Source organism: Mus pahari, chromosome 20 (genome assembly GCF_900095145.1).
Source record: "Mus pahari chromosome 20, PAHARI_EIJ_v1.1, whole genome shotgun sequence".
Classification (NCBI taxonomy): domain Eukaryota; kingdom Metazoa; phylum Chordata; class Mammalia; order Rodentia; family Muridae; genus Mus; species Mus pahari.
In genome coordinates, this window is record NC_034609.1 from 6,395,702 (window position 1) to 6,417,344 (window position 21,643).

At 39.4% G+C, this 21,643-nt stretch overlaps 1 protein-coding gene and 1 pseudogene across 4 annotated transcripts in view; both read left to right on the forward strand.

The window, feature by feature from the left end:
- The window catches only part of Inpp4b (inositol polyphosphate-4-phosphatase type II B), a 751,408-nt gene that overhangs the window by 452,926 nt on the left and 276,839 nt on the right, over nucleotides 1–21,643 (forward strand). The gene's annotated exons all lie outside the window — the stretch shown is intronic.
- Nucleotides 19,990–21,017, forward strand: LOC110337753 (annotated as a pseudogene).

A 21,643-nucleotide genomic window follows, 5' to 3' on the forward strand; every position in this document is an offset into this window, starting at 1 on the left:
GTATTCCTCAGTTGAGAATTCTTTGTTTAGCTCTATACCCCACTTTTTAATAGGGTTGTCTGCTTCCATTCTTACTGGACAATTCCATGCCTCCTTCCTTTCTTACTGGTCACTTCTGTTCTTGCTGGTCGCTTCCATGTCTGCTTCCGTTCTTGCTGGTCACTTCTACACACTCTGTTCATGTATAAGAGTGCCTGGAAAAGCAGGAATGGGAGAGAAGACATTTTACCAGGTTTTTGCTTTTTGAGTTTTAAAGGCAACAAGGAGCACATATTTTAGTTAGGACCTGCTTCAACAAGATCCCTTTCTGTGGGACATTGCTGCTTTAATGGGTATACATCTCAACCTATTGTCAGGAGTGATTGTAACTGGAGAGTCTTGATGTGAAAATTAGCTTAGGGTTTGCATAATACAGAAGATTTGCTCTAAATATCCATGTTTCCCAGGTTATGTCCCACATTCCTTTTAAAGGCTTTGATTGTCAGGGTAATTTTAAAGTACTTTGCATATTTTATAGGTGAAAGGGATTTCTGCAGGAACATTACTGGCATTGAAGCTTGAATTCTGAGTTCAAGTCCCAGGGTTTCTTCCATCCTACCAAAACGTTAACCAAACGTTAGGTGTGTGAAGTTAAGACAGTGGCAACTCCTCTAACTCTCTCGGAGAGTTATCACAGTCCTCCCGTCCAGGGAGAAGGCATCCCACACAACCCATCTGTAAACAGTTTTTAAAGGAATCATTTATTAGGCCAGAAGCTGTTGTGGCTCTAGAAAAACATCAAAAGAGCTCTTTAAATTGTCACAGAGGTGCCAAGCAACAGTAGGGAGACAAGAGGAACACTTGGACTTTTGAAGGAAATGACCAATGGAGTTGGCTTTAACTGACACCCAATGAATGTGGGCAGTAATCCCGGCTGAGGCCTGAGAGAAAGGACTCCACATAGAGAGCAGGACAGGCTGGCCCAGGGGTGGCCCTAGAAGGTTTGGAACAGTGCTGCAGTGCTGGGAATACTGCCAGGTGGTCCCAGTGCCACTGCAGGGAGGACAGGCCAGAGGGTGATGCAGTGAGAGAGAGAGAGACAGACAGCATCTTTCAGTGTTTACTGAAGGTTTCCTATTAGGAAAGCATAAACAAGAAACAGTTGGGACAGTGGAAACATAATCTGGGGAGTCTCAGGCCATTCTTTCCATTCTGGACTTGGAGCTTAGGTTGAGGAGGTTGGTAAAATACTTTGCAATAAGAAATGCAAATTTAATCTTGAGAGTAAAACCATAATTTTGTAAGCATTAACATTCTAGCTCTCTTAAATCTTGAAAAATAACAGTGGAATAGGTATTCTTAAAGGACTTGAATGTTGTCAGAAAGGTTCCCAATAGTATTTAACCAATGTTTACATCACATGAGCTCTACTCATGGTTTGGGGCTCAATGGCTTGTGAGCAATATGCTTATTTTGCCATTATAAAGTAGTGATAAATACATTAATGAGGGTGTAACATTTATGGAAAACATTTCATAATATCAAATTGATAGAGTGATTTCTATATTCCCTTTTACTCCCCATACATTTTCTTCAAAGATATTGTATTGCTATATAAGAAATTATTGCATATTTTCAGAAACTATTAATGATATAAAGGAGCCTGTGTTTCACATTGTTAGAGAACCAGTCTTTTGTCTCTGTAAGAAATAAGAATCAATCCCTGCTACTGCTAGTCTAAATCTTGCTGTCTTTCTAAATAATTTGATGATAGTCCTTTGACTCAGCTAAAGATCTGCAGGGTCATGTGGTACTAAATTGCTATGAAAAAGTAGATCTGGATTCCTAGCAATCTTGCTTACAGGGAAAAAGAGAGAGAGGGGGGAGGGAGGGGGAGGGAGGGAGGGAGGGAGGGAGGGAGGCAAACTGAAAATAACATCCCTTTTACAATAGATTTCTTTTTCCTTTGATTTGGGAAATGGTCCTGCAATGTTCCTTTCATCTTCTGTGCCAGTCATTCTTGTTCTCTGGGATTACCTCCATTAAGAGTGACCTGTCTTCTCTGATGTCAGAGTTTCTATCGAAATAAAGATATGTAGCTGACAATTGACTGGGAGTTAATTTATTTAAACACAGATTGTAAACAAGTGGCTATCACCATGATGATCTTGGCTACTAGACAGAGTATGCAGCTAAGCTAATCAACAGACAAATGTAGCAGGAGTCTGGCAGGGAAACAACAAATCTTTCTTACAGAAGGGAAGAAGTTGTTTAAAAAAAAAAAAAAAAAAAAAAAAAACAACCCTGGAAAGCTCACAGCTGCTCCACCGCTGGTGCTGGCAAGGCTGAGAGCTAAGTACCAGCTTCTTCAGCAGCCCTTCAGTTCGCAGCATCCCCAGGCTGTGAACATTTTTTTTAGCCCCTTTGAGCACCAACAGAGTGGCTCTGCCTGGGAGGAGGCATGAGGAGAACTCTGGGGGCTCAGGGGACAATATGGCTTTACTCTGGTGACCTGCTGTGTGTGGCCTTACAGGGAACTGCTCTTTCTGTGAATTCCTTACTAGAGATATTTTAGGCATGGCTGTCCTGAGTCAGGCCACTTCTGGTCTGCAAACAGGAAGTATTACTACTTGAATTAGCCTATCATAAAACTCCTGTTTAGAAAGATGAAGTTAGTTCTTTTTTTTTTTTAATTAGATATTTTCTTCATTTACATTTCAAATGCTATCCCCCAAATCCCCTATACCCTCCCCCCTCTTTGCTCCCCTACCCACTCACTCCCACTTCTTGACCCTGGCATTCCCCTGTACTGGGGCATATAGTTCTTATATTCTAGATTTACACTTGTGAATTATTCAAACAGGGCCCTGGCTCATTGGGAAAAAAAATTGCCTCTTATGCCTAAGATTCTGGGTTAACCCCAGCATTGCAAAGGAAAGTAAGAAAGAGAAAGATATTCAAAAGGCCTTCCATCTACTGATTCCAAGCTTCTCCTCCATCATTCTCTGCTGGTGATGGATACAAACCTAATTTTAACTCCTAATTGACTACTAATCTGATTTGTCCTGTAAAGGAAAATATTTCAGAAATAATTTTTTTCTTCAATCAAACCTTATGTTGGCACATCTGCATGCTGATTGCCTTGAGTTCTTTAAGTAGGTGAATATTACCACATTATTTTCACCTTTGGTCAAAACAATTAATAGAAAATAATTGACTTAGGGTTGATGAATGTACAAGGCTTTCTGGTAACCCCTTGGGAAAGAGGGGTAGGGTGGGTCTCAACCCTCTGCTGTATCATAAGCTAAGGCTTCACTATGAAAGACTATTATTCCCAAAATGGAGCTAAGAGTATCTTTGTTTCCCATGGTCTTTTACAGTCACATAATTGTGCCTGTTGCTTCGTAATTACAGGACAGCATTTGGAGTTACGGTGTTTCTCATGTCCTATTAACCTGTAACGGGTCTGTGTCCTCCATGTCAAATTAAGGGATGAAATTTCAAACTTCCTCCTGGGTCACTTGCCCCATAGTGAGTCCAAGTTTGAATTCTCCGTTTCTTCCTATGCTTTCCGTCTGTCTGTAGTTTTTAGCTGGCTTATCTGTAACCTATCTGTGTTTCATCTGAATGTGTCTCTAACAAAAAACGCTGTTCTCTGGTTATTGGACAGCAGAGAGACTACCACATGGGAGAGGAATGAAGGATGCTTTACAGAAACCTTTAACAGTTGCTTTTTAAACAAAGGATTAAGTTATTTACTTCAACTGAGCCCAAAGAACTCAGTAGTGCAAACACTGTGTTATCAAGCATCTTCCGTATGCTTTTTCCAGTGGTTAGGGTAGATATTTGTTGGATAAGGTCAACTTCACTCTGTCTGCTGTTTTTAACAAACCATTGCCAAAACATTCACACATACACATATGCATTGCTCTCTGGGTCAGAGACATAGATGAGTACATAATTTAAAATTAAAATTAGTCATTAGCTTAGGTGGCAGAGCTGATTACACAGGGGAATCCAGGCAGGTAAGGCTGGTGGTCCCATTGGTCTCTTAATATCAGGTTAAACAAACAACTGAGAACCCAATGGGATAGCAGTCTTAAATCTTAAGTGATCTCATAGTGTACTATTAACTCCGCCTGTGAGGTCCAGGAAAAAGTGCCAGTCTCTTAGAACACAAGAAATGATTTTTTTTTAAAAATAAATTATCACCTCACAGTCGTCTCTTCTTTCATTTCCCTAAAGGTACTGATGAATTATTGTGACAAATAAAGAGGATATTGAACCTCAAACTAGGACTTGGAACCCTGCGTTTTCTGGGAGATACCCCCATTTTTATTAACCACCCTAGTTATAAGTATAGCTAAATCAAGGTGAAAGTATTCACCAGTTTCAATCTTTCCTAGTGTCATAGTGCTTTGTATTTCCATTGCAGTTGTCTATGTTCATGATACCAGAAAATTGTTATAGAGCTTCATTCAGAATGTATTTATTTGGATATTTCTATTAATGGATCATTTAAATAAATTTTCTTGAAATTTACTATCTTTCATCTTAAATTTCTCAAGTTGACAGTTAAGTGAAAATAACAGCATCTACCTTAGTGCATATAAAAATAAATGGGTTAATTTTATTAGACACTTCCCTACCCCAGGAAGATGTGCAAGTAAATGTTTAATTTGCTTTCTCCAATCTTGATTGTGTGTGTCAGACAGCTTTCTGTCAGTAGGACAAAAACACGTAAGGTGAGCATCTTAAAAAGAGAAAATGTTTTCTTTGGCTCCCATTTTCATGGATTTCAGTCCATTGTGAATTTGCTTTTTTGGCCTGTGGGGATAGATATGTCATGAGTGAAGACATGGCAGGCTACACATGGACAACTCATCGTGGCTGGGATGCAAAACCAGGAAGATAAGCCTATCATAATCCTGTTTGAGGACTATAGTGTGTTGTTCCTACTTTCTCACTGTAAGCTCCAGGTAGGCTGCGCTACCAGCCCTGCCTGGGTTCCCTAGTATCTGCAGATGAAAGACACACACACATTAGCTTATTTTTGATGTGCTTTAGCTCAATGGCCAGGTTTTCTAAGCCTTCCTTGGCTATTATGCTCTTTTTTTACACTCTTAGCTCAACACCTCTGAATCTGCCCTCAACTTTGCTTGCTTAGTTACATTAGTCCTAGCTCAGCACCCTAAATCTGCCCTCAGCATATTGCTCTCTAATTTCCTGCCTGTTACCCCAGGCCCAGTCACGGAAGCAGCAGAGGGCCATTCCACTTGAGAACTCACGTGGCTGGTGGCTCTTTCTCCCTCCTTCACATCTGCTTGCCTGCCAGTGGGAAAACTGGAAGTCTGACCTATTCTGCCCAGCTCATTGGCTGCTAGCATTTTTATTAATGGATCAAGAACCAATTGGGGAACAGGATCTTCAGTGTTCCCAAGCAGATTCCCTGATCAAAGCATCAAAACAAACCCCTGCAAAGGAGACGACTTTGGTGACCTGAGACTTACCGGAAGGCTACATGCTAACAGGTTATAATACCTCTCCTACATCAAAGCTAAGGACCGCACCTTCAACAGAGGTCTTCGGAAGACAGTATAGAGTCAAAGTACATGTGCTGTGATGTAGTATTTGCCTCCATATGATAATGGTTCAGGGTTTTTCTGAGCAGTGGCCAGATAAGGTTAGCCAAGTGTTTTGAATATAGATAGTATTTTCATTTGAAAACTGAAATCACACATTTTTTTACAACTCTCATGTTATATCTACAGAGCAGAAAGTTGAAGAATCTCCATTCCAAAAGACAGAAACAAGGTAGATATAAAATATGTACTTGTGAATATTTATTAAATTTGAAAGTTAAGTAACATACATTTTTATATAGCTCCCATGTGACTTGTTCCAAAGAAAAACGTTATTTACCATAGGAATTTGTAATAGAATGCCATTTATGATGGAATCAGATGAAGGGAAAGGTCATTAGTTAACCTGTTTTTATCATATTAAAGATTAATTGGTTAGCAAGGCACTTTCAGACTACACATTACTGTAAAGATAGGTTGTTTCAATATTAATACAAGGAAGGACTGGGCTTCATGTTCACAAAGTGAAATAGAAAATTAAAGCAATTGCAGATTTCCAAGCCGTCCTGGCATCTAATGAAATCCAGATGAGCTGTGAAATTGAACCTGGTCAATGAGAGAATAAATGGCTCCAGGTAGACGTTCCCTGAGTCAGATTCAGATGATTCTGATTTAGGGAAGTTGTTCTCCTCTTGGATTGTCCTGATCCAGCACTTAAGCTACCCAGTGTACCAGTTTATGACTTAAAATGCGGGCTCTGATTTCAGTGATTTAGATAGCAGTGACTCGTTTTACTTGGTATTTCTCTAATTTGTTTTAATTTGCTGAGTTGTGAGAACAGAAATCATACTTAGGAAAGCACATTTGGCTTTAACAGATCCAAAATCTGCCTTTTAACATTTTATAAATGCAAATCCTCATTCTTTTCTCTCCCTGACTTTAATCTACCATTGTTGATTATCATTATTCACCCAGATAAAATTTTCACTTCCTGTTTATTTGGCATCTAATTTGGTTTATGAGGGCATTTTTTTTTTAAAATTCTTTCTCACATGATTAGAATGCTATGTTTCATGCTCTTAGTTCAGATTCTATTATTTCATGGAATTTTGTATTAGAAAATATTTAGCATTGTGTTTCTATCTATATACTATCTCATTCTCACAAATCACCTCAAATTGCAGAGTAACAGAAGACAAGAGTCAAAAGGATGGGAAGTGAAATGGAACGGGGTAATGATCAGTGTTAGAATGTTACTGTTGATTTAATAATTAGGGCATCTGCAGGTAGATTCTCCTGCAAGGCGATATAAAGGCATTGTGGATTCCTAGTTCATAAACTTCTAGACCACAGAAATATTGTCTCTGTAAATTAAATGCCCAAGGCAGAACAAAAAGGACAGGCAGTGAAGTTAGAGATCCTTTTCCTGCTTTTCTGACTATGTGCTCATGGTTTCCTGAGTAAGACAGGGAGCTGTTTGCCTGTGTCAGTGAGCTGAGGAGGGCATCTGAGATGAAAAGGTTTGTCCAAATTACTGGGCAACACCTTCCAGAGGTTAGCTTGCTAAGTTAGTTGTACACTCTAAAATGAGAAATATTGAGGAAGGTAGGGAAGTGGATAATTGTTGTTCCTAATATCTATGCAATATAAAACACTTATTTTCTTTAATAATTTCAGTATTTTAATAACTAAAATAATTCAAATGTAGGTTTCTATTGTTCTGTTGGGGATTTACTATTGTTCTAATCAGAACATAACTGAGTTGGGTATCTACTTTTGCTCAGATTTTGTGCGTGCTCATGTGAGTGCTCGCACATGCATATGCAAGTGTGTGTGTGTGTGTGTGTGTGTGTGTGTGTGTGTGTGTGTCCCATAGTCATTTGTTTTACATTTTATATCTGGCTAGAACTCCCAGTTACTTAGGAAATCTTTGCAGAAGAAGAAGCCATCGGATTGATATTCTTGTGGTTGTTCCTCTTTAGCTGCAAGAGAGGGACTATTTTATAAAGTATGAATAAAATCAATTTACAATCATTACTAGAAAATATAGGCAAAGTCTGCCAACTACAATATGGTGATATCCTGAAAGCACAAAAGAGCCATTGCTAATAAATGCTGCTAAATTCAGTTTATGAACTAGCAACAGTCACACCCAATGGGCTAATATCTAGAGATGCTATATCAATATTAATAATAATATTGTGATATATTTATATTTTTCAAAGTGTGTTCATGCTGTATTGCTTCTGAGCCTTCCCTAACTCAGGATAAAGAATGAAGGACATTACTCCTTGCTGTTTATAGAGACAAAGGGTCAAAAACATTAAATAGTCTGACCAAATTTACAAGCAGTTAGTGGCTGAGCTATCAAAAATAGAAAATTGTTAAACATTGTTAGCATTCCAGTTGATGAGAAGGTATATAAATCAGAGTGCATGGTAAATAAAAATGAGCATAAAAGGCATTTTGCGTGATTTAGAGTTCTCATAGTTAGTTAGGTAGGTAGGTAGGTAGGTAGGTAGGTAGGTAGGTAGGTAGGTAGGTAGGTAGTTACTTAGTTGATCAGACCAGGCAACAGCTCTGCCTGTAGAATTCATTAATAAAAACATAGGCAAAACTCCAATTTCCAAGTTTAGTGAAATACCAATTTATATTAGTTTGATTTATTATGAACTTTCAGGATGGTTTTTAAAGCTTTCGTAGGTATGGGGATTTATGTGAACTCAGAAGCAAAGGACTGTCTTATTATCCATTAGAAAAGTGCTCTGTCCCTGTCTCTCCCTCCATCTCTTGAACATCCGCATATCTGTCAGCATGAAATGGGGTGGGCTATAAAGTTATTGACGTCCCTGTAGACTTCACCAGTCAGCAGAGTACTTTACATGTTCTTGTTCATCTAGTTGTTCGGCAAAGCATCCTCTTCGTTTCAGCATAATCGGGACCACAGAGCCGTTTCACATCAGCTCTGATGCTGCTAATATTCAAATGTTCTCTCGTGTGTCTGCACTGAAAATGTATTACTACGGCTCTTCATATTCACAATTGTGATTCTAGTAACTAAATGAAGGTGTGGATGGAACTTTTCAGGCTTAGATAAATATTCTGATTTTTTTTTTTTCATTCCTTAAGACACTAACCATTCTTCGGTTTTTGCTTTTCTCTACTAGTAAAAGGGATTTTACAATTTTTTTATGATAATACTTTACTTATAAAAATGGTATATAGAACCTTTGGAATGAGGCCACTATCTATTCTAGCTTTAAAAACATCCACATAAGTAATATCCCATTCTGTGTTGGTGCTTGCTTTTTATTGGTAATTAAAGTGATCTGAAATTAAAATGAGAGTAATAAATAAAGCTCACTTTCAGAGATTCAGACTGAAAGCAATCCAGTTCACATGACTATTAAGGAAAATGAGGTCTTTTGCAATGGGATTTCTCTATTCTAAATGGATGAAGCCTATTTTGAAATTTTTACGTGTTATGAAATTGTTTTTGTTATAAATATTTCCCTATAATTTTAATTTATCATCTTGTACAAATATGGAAAAATTCTTACATTTTGGCAGAAGAGGTGATTATGTTCCAAACATGGCTTTAGCTGTTGTAAGCTTAAAATAGATTTCTTCTTCTTCGCCGTACAAAGTTACTAAGGGAAACTGTCTTAGAGGTAGGCGATTGTTGCAAGAATGGAGAAAAGGCTTACAAGGACATGGGAGCATGCCTTAAGACAATTTCTCCTGACTTTCTAGTTTGTTTTGGACTGTTTGAAAAGTCAAATAAAATGCAGTTAAGTTCGTCAAGTTATTAGCTAGTCAGCATTCTTCTTGATTCTGTCTTCACTATTAACCTTAGTTGAGTTCACATCTTCCTAAGACAACTATGTATATGTATATTCTTCAGAAATTTAATCTCACTTAGTGCCCACAACTAATCTAGAAGATTCACATTGCTATTTTACATGGAAAGGAACTGAGGATAAAGAAATGTATAATAACCCAAATTTAGTAGTTTCCCACAACACATATTTGCTATCTCTGAATTCCTCTAGGTCCAGACTTATCCTTATTGAGTTCTTTTCCCGGGGCCTCAAAGGCTAGAATAAAAGTACTGGACACATTTCCTTCTTGTCTTGCAGTTCAGCTGGACAAGAGCTGGGGTTTTCCCATTTGGGTCAGTCCTGCTGTAGATCCGAATGCCAGTGTCTTTTGCCTGCATAAGAACTCCCGCTTTCGCTGCCTTTTGACTTGAGGCCATCTCAGATGTTGGAGGCTACTTACACTTTCTTGCAATCTGAGCCTTTCTGAGTCTGGAAAGACAGCCTTTAGGCCCATCCCACTAAATCAGAATACTAAGCTTTGCTTTATAGAGATGACACCCATCAGAGTTTCCATGCAGCGTGGTCATTAGAAAGAGTCACAGCATATCACCTTAGTTATATTCCACACTAGAAGGAAGACACAAATCTGTCCACACTCAAGGCAAAGAAATGATGTGGACCAATGAGACTGAGGACTTGAGAGGACTGGGTAATGTAGGATCGTAAAAGATCTGCTCTACCTTTGGCACTAAATAAATTAATCATAGCCACACAGATCAGATTACAGCTAAATCTCACTGAATTGAATGTGATTACCAGTTGAAGATTGAAAACAAAGTATCTCTTATAGGATCACATGTTTGGATATTTGGTCCCTGGCTGGAATCACTGTTTTGGAATGTTGTAAGACGCTTAGTGGGTAGGACCTTTCTGGAGGAAATAGGTAATTGAACAGCAGGCCTTGTAAAACCAGAGACACTGCTTGTGGACGTTGTACATCGTGGTGCGCACTAGGCTCCGCACCACGATGTACAACGTCCACAAGCAGTGGAATGTTGTAAGACGCTTAGTGGGTAGGACCTTTCTGGAGGAAATAGGTAATTGAACAGCAGGCCTTGTAAAACCAGAGACACTGAAATGGATAGAGGAGAAAGTGGGGAAAAGCCTCAAAGATATGGGCACAGGGAAAAACATTTCTCAACAGAACACCAATGGCTTGTGCTGTAAAATCAAGAANTGACAAATGGGACCTCATAAAATTGCAAAGCTTCTGTAAGGCAAAAGACACTGTCAACAAGACAAAAAGGACACCAACAGATTGGGAAAGGATTTTTATCAATCCTAAATCTGATAGAGGACTAATATCCAATATATACAAAGAGCTCAAGAAGCTGGACTCTAGAAATTCAAATAACCCCATTAGAAAATGGGGTACAGAGCTAAACAAAGAATTCTCAACTGAGGAATACAGAATGGCTGAGAAACACCTGAAAAAAATGTTCAACATCCTTAGTCATCAGGGAAATGCAAATCAAAACAAACCTGAGCTTCCATCTCATTCCAGTCAGAGTGGCTAAGATTAAAAATTCAGGTGACAGCAGATGCTGGCGAGGTTGTGGACAAAGAGGAACACTCCTCCATTGCTGGTGGGATTGCAAGCTTGTACAACCACTCTGGAAATCAGTCTGGCGGTTCCTCAGAAAATTGGACATAGTACTACCAGAGGACCCAGCAATACCTCTTCTGGGCATATACCCAGAAGATCTTCCAACTGGTAATAAGGACACATGCTCCACTATGTTCATAGCAGCCTTATTTATAATAGCCAGAAACTGGAAAGAACCCAGATGTCCCTCAATAGAGGAATGGATACAGAAACTGTGGTACATGTATACAATGGAGTACTACTCAGCTATTAAAAACAATGAATTTATAAAATTCTTGGGCAAATGGATATATCTGGAAGATATCATCCATAGTGAGGTAACCCAATCACAAAAGAAGTCACTAGATATGCACTCACTGATAAGCAGATATTAGCCCAGAAACTTAGAATACCCAAGATACATTTTGCAAAACACAAGAAAACCAAGAAGGAAGACCATCGTGTGGATACTTCATTCCTCCTTAGAATAAGGAACAAAATATCCATGAAAGGATATAGATACAGAGACAAAATTTAGAGCTAAGATGAAAGGATGGACTATCCAGAGACTACCCCATCGGGGGATCCATCCCATCATCATCCACCAAACCCAGATACTAATGCACATGCCAGCAAGATCCTGCTGAAGGGACCCTGATATAGTAGCCTCTTGTGAGGCTATGCCAGTGCCTGGCAAACACAGAAGTGGATGCTCACAGTCAGCTATTGGATGGAACACAGGGCCCCCAATGGAGGAGCTAGAGAAAGTACTCAAGAAGCTGAAGGCAGCTGCAACCCTGTAGGTGCAACAACAATATGAACTAACCAGTACCCCCTGAGCTCATGTCTCTAGCTAGATATGTAGCAGAAGATGGCCTAGTCGACCATCATTGGGAAGAGAGGCCCCTTGGTCTTGTAAACTTTATATGACCCAGCACAGGGGAAGGCCAGGGCCAAGTAGTGGGAGTGGGTGGGTAGGGGAGCAGGGGNGGGGGGGGGGGATGGTATAGGGAATTTTCGGGAAAGCATTTGAAATGTAAATAAAGAAAATAATAATAAAAAAAAGAAAAGAAAAGAAAAGCAGGCCTTGGTGCTTCATAGTAAAAACCCTTATTTTCTTTCTTTGCTTCAGGGCTATTGATGCAATGTAACCAGTACCCCCAACCCCCAGCTGCCATGCCTTTTACCATGGGCTGCACACCTCTAGTTGTAAATCAAAGCAAAGCCTTTCTCTCCTTGATATTTCTTTTGGTATTTCGTTCTATCAATGAGAAAAATAATGAATAGAGTGTATTAACCACTATATTCTCTGATCTCTATGGAACATAATTAAATCCAATGCAACCCCACAAGGATATTATCTGTACCTATTCTGATAGACATTTTCAAAAATGAACATAAAAAGAACTTGAGTGATAAAACTTCTATAGATGAAAATTTCAACCTAAATTATCCTCTGAAATAAAATTTGTATATTTCATATCATATGTTTCATATGTTATGTTTAAAATATGAACATGAGATTGAGTTTAAATATTAACTAGCATTATCCAAAAGAGACCCATTTTATCTATCTCTAAAGTGTTAAATGTTAGCAAAAGAATGACTAAGGTAGCTTGGCTGTCAAATAAGTATATTTAAATATTCACTATCAATAGTATTTTTAGTACTTATCTGTTACAAATATAACTTAGTTTTTAACCTTCAGAATCATCAGAGACACTGTTTTCTGGACTGCAGTGGTCCAACTCTGAAGGTTTAATGGGTGGAAGTTAAGTTCTTAGGGTGTAGTTGTCTGGTCCTATCTCAGAAGAAAGACTGACAAAGCTGAAGAGCCGATTTTTAGCCCAGATGGAACCTGATGGCCTGTTAGTAACAGATCCTTCATGTTTTTACATCTATATTGTAGGGATCTTCAGATCATGCTACTTACAGAGCAGCATAAAACCAGAGCTTTCCTGTGACTGTAGGCTGAAAGAAACGAGAAACCATGATGCATTCGGGAGATGTTGTCTGGCCCTAGTTTCTTTAATGCCCTTTCCATCCATCAGCAGCAGAAGCAGACACATGGGGAGCCAGAGGACCTTGGGCTAAGCCTTTCTCACCTGTCATGGGACAGCTAGGTCACCTTTTCTGTAGGGGTCCAGTGAGGAGAGCACCCTGCTGTCTTTCCCCTGTCCAGAGATAGCCTGCATATTTCCAACTGATAATTTCATTCAACAGGCTGTATTGATTCAAATGCTGTTCCTATAGTATTAGTTGCATCTTATCATGGAGTCGTGTCTACTTGTGGTCCATAAATAATGGACTGTAAAAAGACATCCCCTATCTAAAAAATGTTGTTTTCCCACAGCATCCTGATGTACATTTAGTTACATTTGTAATAATAATTTTACTTTGAGGGGATTAATAATTGCCTTCTAGTTGTGTGTGAGCTACTAAATGGTGGCAGGCAGTTAATATTTAATACTCAGAGTGCTATAATCTGGAATATATAATTGATGAATAACATCAAAAGTGTCTGTCTCATCATTTTTGACAAAGGGAAGAAAGAAAAAACAGTGAAGGAGAAATTTTACGAATTCAGTTTATAGCTCATGAAGTAAAAGGTATGGTGGTGACTTAACAGGAGAATTCAAGGGTCTGTACAGAGACAGTGCTTTTCACACACCACAGCATGAAATTCAGCTGTCAGTCAAAGCCTGTGGTCTACCTGGTAGAGAGCACCTGTTCTTCTAGAGGGATGGATAACTTCGTGTTCATTATTCTATACATCTCCAAAGCTCAACATGATGAACTCCTTGACTGTTCTCTGAGATCCTCAGAAAAGAACATATATGCCTCTGTGTACTTTACCCATGAGCCAGAGAGAGCAGTTATCATGGCAACGCGCATTAACACTTAACACTTTGTTTTGGTTCTCTCTTTTATACATGCATGGCTATTAAATGTGTATCAGTCAGAGTACCAAAAGGAAACAGATGGCACTCACAAATGAGAATCATTCCAGGAGAGTTAATTTACAAAGGGACTGTTTCCAAAGTGGAAGTGTGGAGCGCTGCAGTTACCTGGTTTGATAATGATAGTAGAGCCATTAGCACTCCTGGGTCTGAAGGAAAGAAATTCCAGGAAGTACACAGAACTGAGCAGCAAGTATCAGTGTGGACACTGCACACAGCCAGCCAGAAGTCACTTAGCGGGAAGGAAGACAGGGCATTCTACGTCTCAAATTCAAGCTTCCCTACGGATGTTCTGTTCTCCTGTCAAGGTCCTTTCTGGGGTAACACACCTTAGAAAGGCAAAAACCCCTTTGATAGAGTCTCTAGGGATCAGACTTCAGATGCAGAAACAAAACAGAGGAGGGCAGGTCAGGGATATGGAGAGCCAAAGGGAAGACTGTATCTCTTGAACACGGCTTCCAGGCTGTGGAAAATAGAGCCTAGAATGGCAAATTCTTCATGATCGGTGAAGTACCAAGCAATTGGTGTTTATGAGGAGTTTAGGCACTGAGAACCTTGTTTTACTGAATTTGAAAGGAAGAAAAAAAAATCCAACTCACTCATTAGCTGGGATACACTAAGGCAAATGATTAGACCCCTTTCCCCCCCTACACAATCTACCTTATTTACATTGTGAGTTGCCTATAATTGCAAACCATTGGAAGGTTAGTCTGTCATGTGGCATTTAATACAGTGGATTTCTCAAAAATTAATTTGTTTATATATTAGTCAGGATCTAGGTTTTATGGAAGGGAAACTTAGAGACAAATGAAAGATGCAAAAGCCTCTGCAAAGGCAATTCTGAGCTGATGTGGCTTAGACTGGGTCTGTAAGTACTGATGGGCCACGGCCAGGGCAGAGAGTCAGGAATGAATGATATTGGATGCATTTGGGGGAAGTGATCCTTTAGCGGACTAAACAGGATAACACATTATTGTTTATTATTGTTTGTTCATTTGCTTTGCTATGTCATAATGCTAATAAACACAATTTCTGGACCAGGTGCAAAAGATCCACAAGGAGTCAAAAGAAAAGAATATAGAATGAGGAAAGCCTTTACAACAAATGTTAGAAACAAAGGACAAAGAACCATTTACATATACAAGACCCATCTAGATGAACATAAGCAAGTCAACTGTAGGAGGAAAAAGAGCAGGAGACTTGAACCCACACTTTAAAAAAGGGAAATCTCAAATACCCAATAATCCGGTGGCAGACAGCCTCATTAAAATTACAGTAAGAGAGCATCCCCCACCCACAGCTGACTAGAAAACTAGTCCCAACAATTTCTAAAACAGATCAAGACCTGAAACTTCCATATGACTAGGTATTTTTTTTTTTTTTTTTTTTTTTTTTTTGAGACAGGGTTTCTCTGTATGGCCCTGGCTGTCCTGGAACTCACTTTGTAGACCAGGCTGGCCTCGAACTCAGAAATCCACCTGACTCTGCCTCCCAAGTGATGACTAGGTATTCTTAAAATAAGCCACTGTGAGCAAGTCCAGTTACAGGTAAGGGGGCTGAAGAGATGTAGCAGTAATGGTTTGAGTCTCTCTGTTAGAAAGGTATTTACACATGGTCCTCCCCTTGTGTACTGGATAGCTTTGTGTCAACTTGACACAGCTGGAGTTATCACAGAGAAAGGAGCTTCAGTTGGGGAAATGCCTCCATGAGATCCAGCTGTAAGGCATTTTCTCAATTAGTGATCGAGGGGGAAGGTTCCCTTGTGGGTGGTGCCATCTCTGGGCTGGTAGTCTTGGGTTCTATAAGAGAGCGGACTGAGCAAGCCAGGGGAAGCAAGCCAGTAAAGAACATCCCTCCATGGCTTCTGCATCAGCTCCTGCTCCCTGACCCACTTGAGTTCCAGTCCTGTATCCTTTGGTGATCAACAGCAGTATGGAAATGTAAGCCAAATAAACCCTTTCCTCCCCAACTTGCTTCTTGGTCATGATGTTTGTGCAGGAATAGAAACCCTGACTAAGACACCTTGCAAAAGACTTTTATAGCATCAGGTTATTTTTAATTGCAATGCAATCAATACTATGAAATCAACCAAATATCCATCAAAAACAATGGGAATGGAACACTATGTATAGTCACAGAAAAATGTACATCTGCCAGTAAAAAGATACCTTAGCTGTATGGATAATGGTAGCAACTTTCAAAAGATGTATGAACAAGATAGTATGTTCAGTGTGTATGTGGGTTTTGCTGGATATACAAATAATTAGCAAACACCAACACTTTAGCCTCTGGCATATTGGTTTGTGTTATAACTCTAGGGAAAACACAGGAGATTCAGAACAGCGATTGTCTCTGCGGCAGAGGCTGAGGCTCTGTGGGGGAAAGACTAAGACAAGTTTTGGTCAAACTACATTAGTAGTCTGACCCAGGTAGTAGTCTCATTGTGTTGATATTGTGGGTAGTTATTTAATTTCCTCTAAGAAATTATGCAGTTTTCTGTCCAATAAATACATATCAAACACATATGAAATCAGTTGATTCTCCTGTCTTCGCATTCTTTAGTTTCTTATTAATTTTGCCTGATTTCCAAGGACTTTAGAGGCTTTGTTTTAATATCCCAGATTTCATTTTAGTATTTGAGAATTTAAAACATCAGACACTTAACAAGACAGGTGAATGCAGGTGAGTATCCATGTGACTCACAGCAGTGTTTCTTCTGCCACATGGGAAGCACATTTCTCAAGAACTGAATGGAAGCAGTGGGTTCTAAGGAGTAAAACTCTCACTGTTAATGACTGAATTGCAAAGGGTACGCTCATTGACAAAGAATGGTTGAGAAGTCAGCGCACAGTGAGCAAGACTGCTCAAGAGGTAAAGGAAGTAGCGGCTGGTTGGTGACCCGAGTTCAGTGACCTGAAGGTACTGAGAACATGTAAACACAGAAGGAGAAAAGCAGCTGTACAAATCTATACACTAAACTCAAGCACACGATATACTCATACAATCACACACATAGACATACACAAACAAACATATACTACACAGATACACAAAATCATACATTCACAAACCACACACACATACACACACAAACATATACTCACATATACAAAAACATATGTTGATAAACTTACATACCACAACATACATATTTAAAAATATACATACACGGATATGCCACATAGATATACACAAATATATACACATTTATATAAAAGCATACATTCACAAACATACACCATACACACACACACACACACACACACACACACCATGCGGTATTACAAGTTAGGCAAAACGCATGCTTTGCCCCACACAAGTTTAGGTCCTTCCCTCCCTCCCTCCCCCCCCTCCCTCCCTCCCCTCTCCCTCTCTTTCTCTCACTACTTAATAAAGATAACAGTAGTCCTGAAGATGTTCCCATGGAAATAGTCAAATGCCTTTCTTTTTATAACTTCTCCTGCTGCTCTGGGAATTCGCAGGTCCTCAGAAAGACATTCTTTTTTCCTGCATTCTTTCCCAGGAAGCAGCAGGCAGAACACTAACTGCTTGACTTGTAAGTACTATTCCTGGGAGGTATGACAAGGAAAAATTCTAATTGGGCATCAGCTTGTGTTTGTTAAATGTGTAGTGACTTCTTAAATTATTCTAGTCATTATCTAAAGACATGTCATTAAGAAAATGAAAAGGCAATCTAACACATTAGAAAAATGGTTGTGTGTGTGGTTGTGAGTGTGTGTGTGTGTGTGTAACAGGTTAATAGGCAAAATATGTAAGAAATATGTAGAAGAAAACTCATAACTTAGTAGCACAAGCCAAACAACACAATTATCTAATCGAGAAATCAACAAAAAGTGCTGGCAAGATAGCTCAGAGGTTGAAAGAACTTGCTGACTGAGTTCAGTATCCAGGACTCATGTGGTGGGGACAACTGACTCCCACAAACTGTTCTCTGACTTCTACCCAGATGCTCATAAATGTGAACACACACACACACACACAGTATGTGCTCACATAGGTACATGCATGTACACACTCAAATAGAAGTATCTTTTTAAGGATAAAAGATTCAAATATCTATATTTGCAAGGATGAATACAGAAGGTCAATAAATACAGGAATAGGTGCTCAGATTCACCAATTATAAGAGAACGTACATGAAAATAAGATTGCTCCCCTATCTGTAAGAGTGTTTACTATCAGAAAGGCAAGTGATAGCCCCACTAGCAGTTAGCACTTTTCCTATCACATTGTTCTTTTCTTGAATATTGTTATGTCCCATGAAGGCTACTCGTTTAACTCTCCTTACAAACCCTGTTCTAACTGTTTACTGATAGTTACCCTTCTGCTTTATTTTAAAGATAAATAAATAAATAAATAATCTCACTACAGGTAATACATTGTCTTCCTCTCTTATTAATAAAATCATCTGATTTTTGTGAAACATAGTAATGAAGCAAAAGCTATGTTTTTGCTTTGATAAGCAAACAAACAACAACACATATGGAAATAAAACAAAAACAAAGCTAGATTGGGACTGATTATACTAATTCAGATATTAGAATAATTACATGTAAGTCAGATACACTAAAATTTGCCTTTTCTCCTAGAAATGATATTATCATCGTGGTCAATATATTTAGAAAGCAAGCACAAAAACTAACCTCTCCTTCGTAAAACATTTTAAAATTCCTTAATGGAAGATTTTTCTATTTGTTATGACACTCACCTACAAACTATGAACCATTTGTGGACTGGCAGTGTCTGAGTAAATTTTTTCCTTGTTTTCTGAGACCTCGTGTGAGATTACTTTTCTAAACACGGGTATAGAACATGAACTGTGGTTTCCAAAGCTCTTAGTGAGATGCTCCAAAGATAGGGAAAATTTTGAAGCATGCAGCACTCATTGCCAAGACACTTAACACTGACCCTGGTCCCAGACATGTCATGAGACCAGTTCTAGTAAGCCAGATTCTTGCAGTGTGTGTGTCTCTTTCCCATGACCAAAGTTTCCATTGGTTTCAAAAGAATTCTCCAATTAGGACTCTGAGAAGGCAGTGCTGAGTACATCTTAGCTACGTAGCTACAATCTACTGAATCTTAATTTAATTAAAATTATTGGTTTCAGAGACATGATCATTTTTTCAATTAATGTATTTATTTATTCACTTTACATCCCAATCGCAGTAATCCCCTCTTCTCCCAGTCCATCACCACATGGCTCCGTCCCCTCATACCCCCCTTTCTTAACCTCTAAGACATAATCTTAACTTGTGACATAAGATGAAAAGATTATCTATTAAAATGTAGTTGCATGCTAATTTTTCTATGTAAAAGGCTGTGGTAGCTGCAGCAGTCTCTTAAGACACCAGAATCTCAATGAATAGGCCTCCCAAATATCCCTACCACGGGACCATGTGATCATATATTAGGGTATTAGAATGTGTGTGTAAGAGCCCTGGAGAGCTGATCACACACTTCCACCAACCCTATAGTTGGTAATTTCATGTCAGTAGTATGATATCTCTACTTTAGATGTTTATACGACAGATGGATAACAGAATGCTCATAACACTCCATCCTAGCTTCTGAGAGTCAACAGTCTAACATTTACTACATATCATTGTTCTTAAAAAATAAAATAAAGAGGCTTAGTTTCTATACCCCTAGGGCACTGTCTCTTCCTTTCCCAGCAGTCGATGTCTTGTGGGTGAGACTGTGTGTCCAATTCTCACTCCTGGCTGGAATTTGGTCTGGCTGATGCTTGCATGACTTTGGTACACACACTGTCACAGCTGCTGTGAGTTTGTATGTGCAGCTGTCCCGTGTGTCCAGAAGATAATATTTCCTTGGAGTCATCACCTGCCTTGGGAGCTCAGACTCTTTAGAAGTTGGTCAAGAGGGGATTTAAAATATCATTTTGAGCACTATATTCAAACCTTTCAAAGAATGGAGTCCTCGCAGTAGGTGCGATGGCTCCCTCCATCACTGCCTCTGAGAGGATGGCTGTGTTTGTCACATATGCTGATCTTGGCAGGTCTGCCAGCAATGTCTTCACCAATGGCTACAGCTTTGGCCCAATTAAACTTGATTTGAAAACAAAGGCCAGAATGGGCTGGAATTTATCAGCTCAAGCTCTGCCAACATGGAGACCACCAAACAGCAGCCTGGAAATCAAGTACAGGTAGACTGTATGCTGGTTGACATTGAGAAGTGGAACACACACATCACTCTGGACACCAAGATCACTGTGGATGACCAGCTTACTGAAGCTGACCTTCAGTTCATCCTTCTGGCCTAACACTGGAGGAAAATGCTAAAATTCAAGACAAGTAGAAGACCTTGTGATGTGACTTTGACATCACTGGGATCTCCATCTGGGACATGCTATTGGCTGACTACCTGATGAATTTTGAGACCTTGAAGTTCTGAGTGACCCAGAACAACTTCACAGTTGGCAACAAGATGGACAAATTCCAGCTTCATATTAATCTGAATGATGGGTCAGTTTGTGGACTCCTTTATCAGAAGGTGAACAGGAAGGTAGAGTCTGAGTCAAGTCAGCTTGGGCCGCAGAAAACAGTAACTTGTTTTGGAAATAAGTGTCAGGTGAATTCCAATGCCTGTTTTTCAGCCAAGGTGACCAACTGTAGCCTGATTGGATTAGGGGACACTCTGACCCTGAAACAGCAATCACAAACCTTCCTAACGTGATAAGTTAACAGGGCATGTCATGGTGACTCCCAACCATAAAGCTACTTCATAACTGTAATTCATTGCTAATTCCTAGCTGGGGTGAATTGATATGTTAATGTCTGATATTTCTGATGGTCTCAGGTAACCTCTGTGAAAGGGTTGTTGGACTCACCCAGCCCCAACTCATCCCCACCCCTGCAAAATGATCACACCCTACAGTTTGAGAACCACTGCTACAGCCAGGTATAAAACCAACACGGTTGGCTCAGCTGGATGGCGAAGATGTCAGTCCATCATCCACAAGCTTGACCTAGGATTGGAATTTCAAGAATAAATGAATGTTGTACATTCATCAATTTTAAAATATTTTATAACGTAGATAACTTCAGAATTTAATGTACTTTTTAATCCTGTGAGTTAGGAACTTGAGAATTGAGAAATACATTAACTCCCTGGCTAATGTGGACTCACTTTGGGGTACAGCAGAAATCCCATTCCAGGTATTTTTAGCCATGGGACTTGTTGGGGAAGAGCTCCTGTAGAGATGCCAAGCCGAAATGGAGGCTGGGAGTGCCCAGGCCCTTTGTAAATCTGCATTGAGTCCACAGATGAAATTTTGACTCCTTGAGCATCTAACCCTGTTTCCCAATCCTTTCTGCTGGAAAGCACATACACACCTATGTGATGGGGACTTTTTAGACAAATAGTCATACCCTGTTCTTCTCCTGGCCCAACAGTTACCTGTTTTACAGTAAAAATAATATTCATGGTGTGGATAGCTATTTCTTTTGTGCGATCTTAGAGTGGAGACAGAGGGCATGATAGAGCCAGTCATTCAGGACTTAATTTTCCCTTGTGTGTAGTATTTCTTCTTCTTCTTCTTCTTCTTCTTCTTCTTCTTCTTCTTCTTCTTCTTCTTCTTCTTCTTCTTCTTCTTCTTCTTCTTCTTCTTCTTCTTCT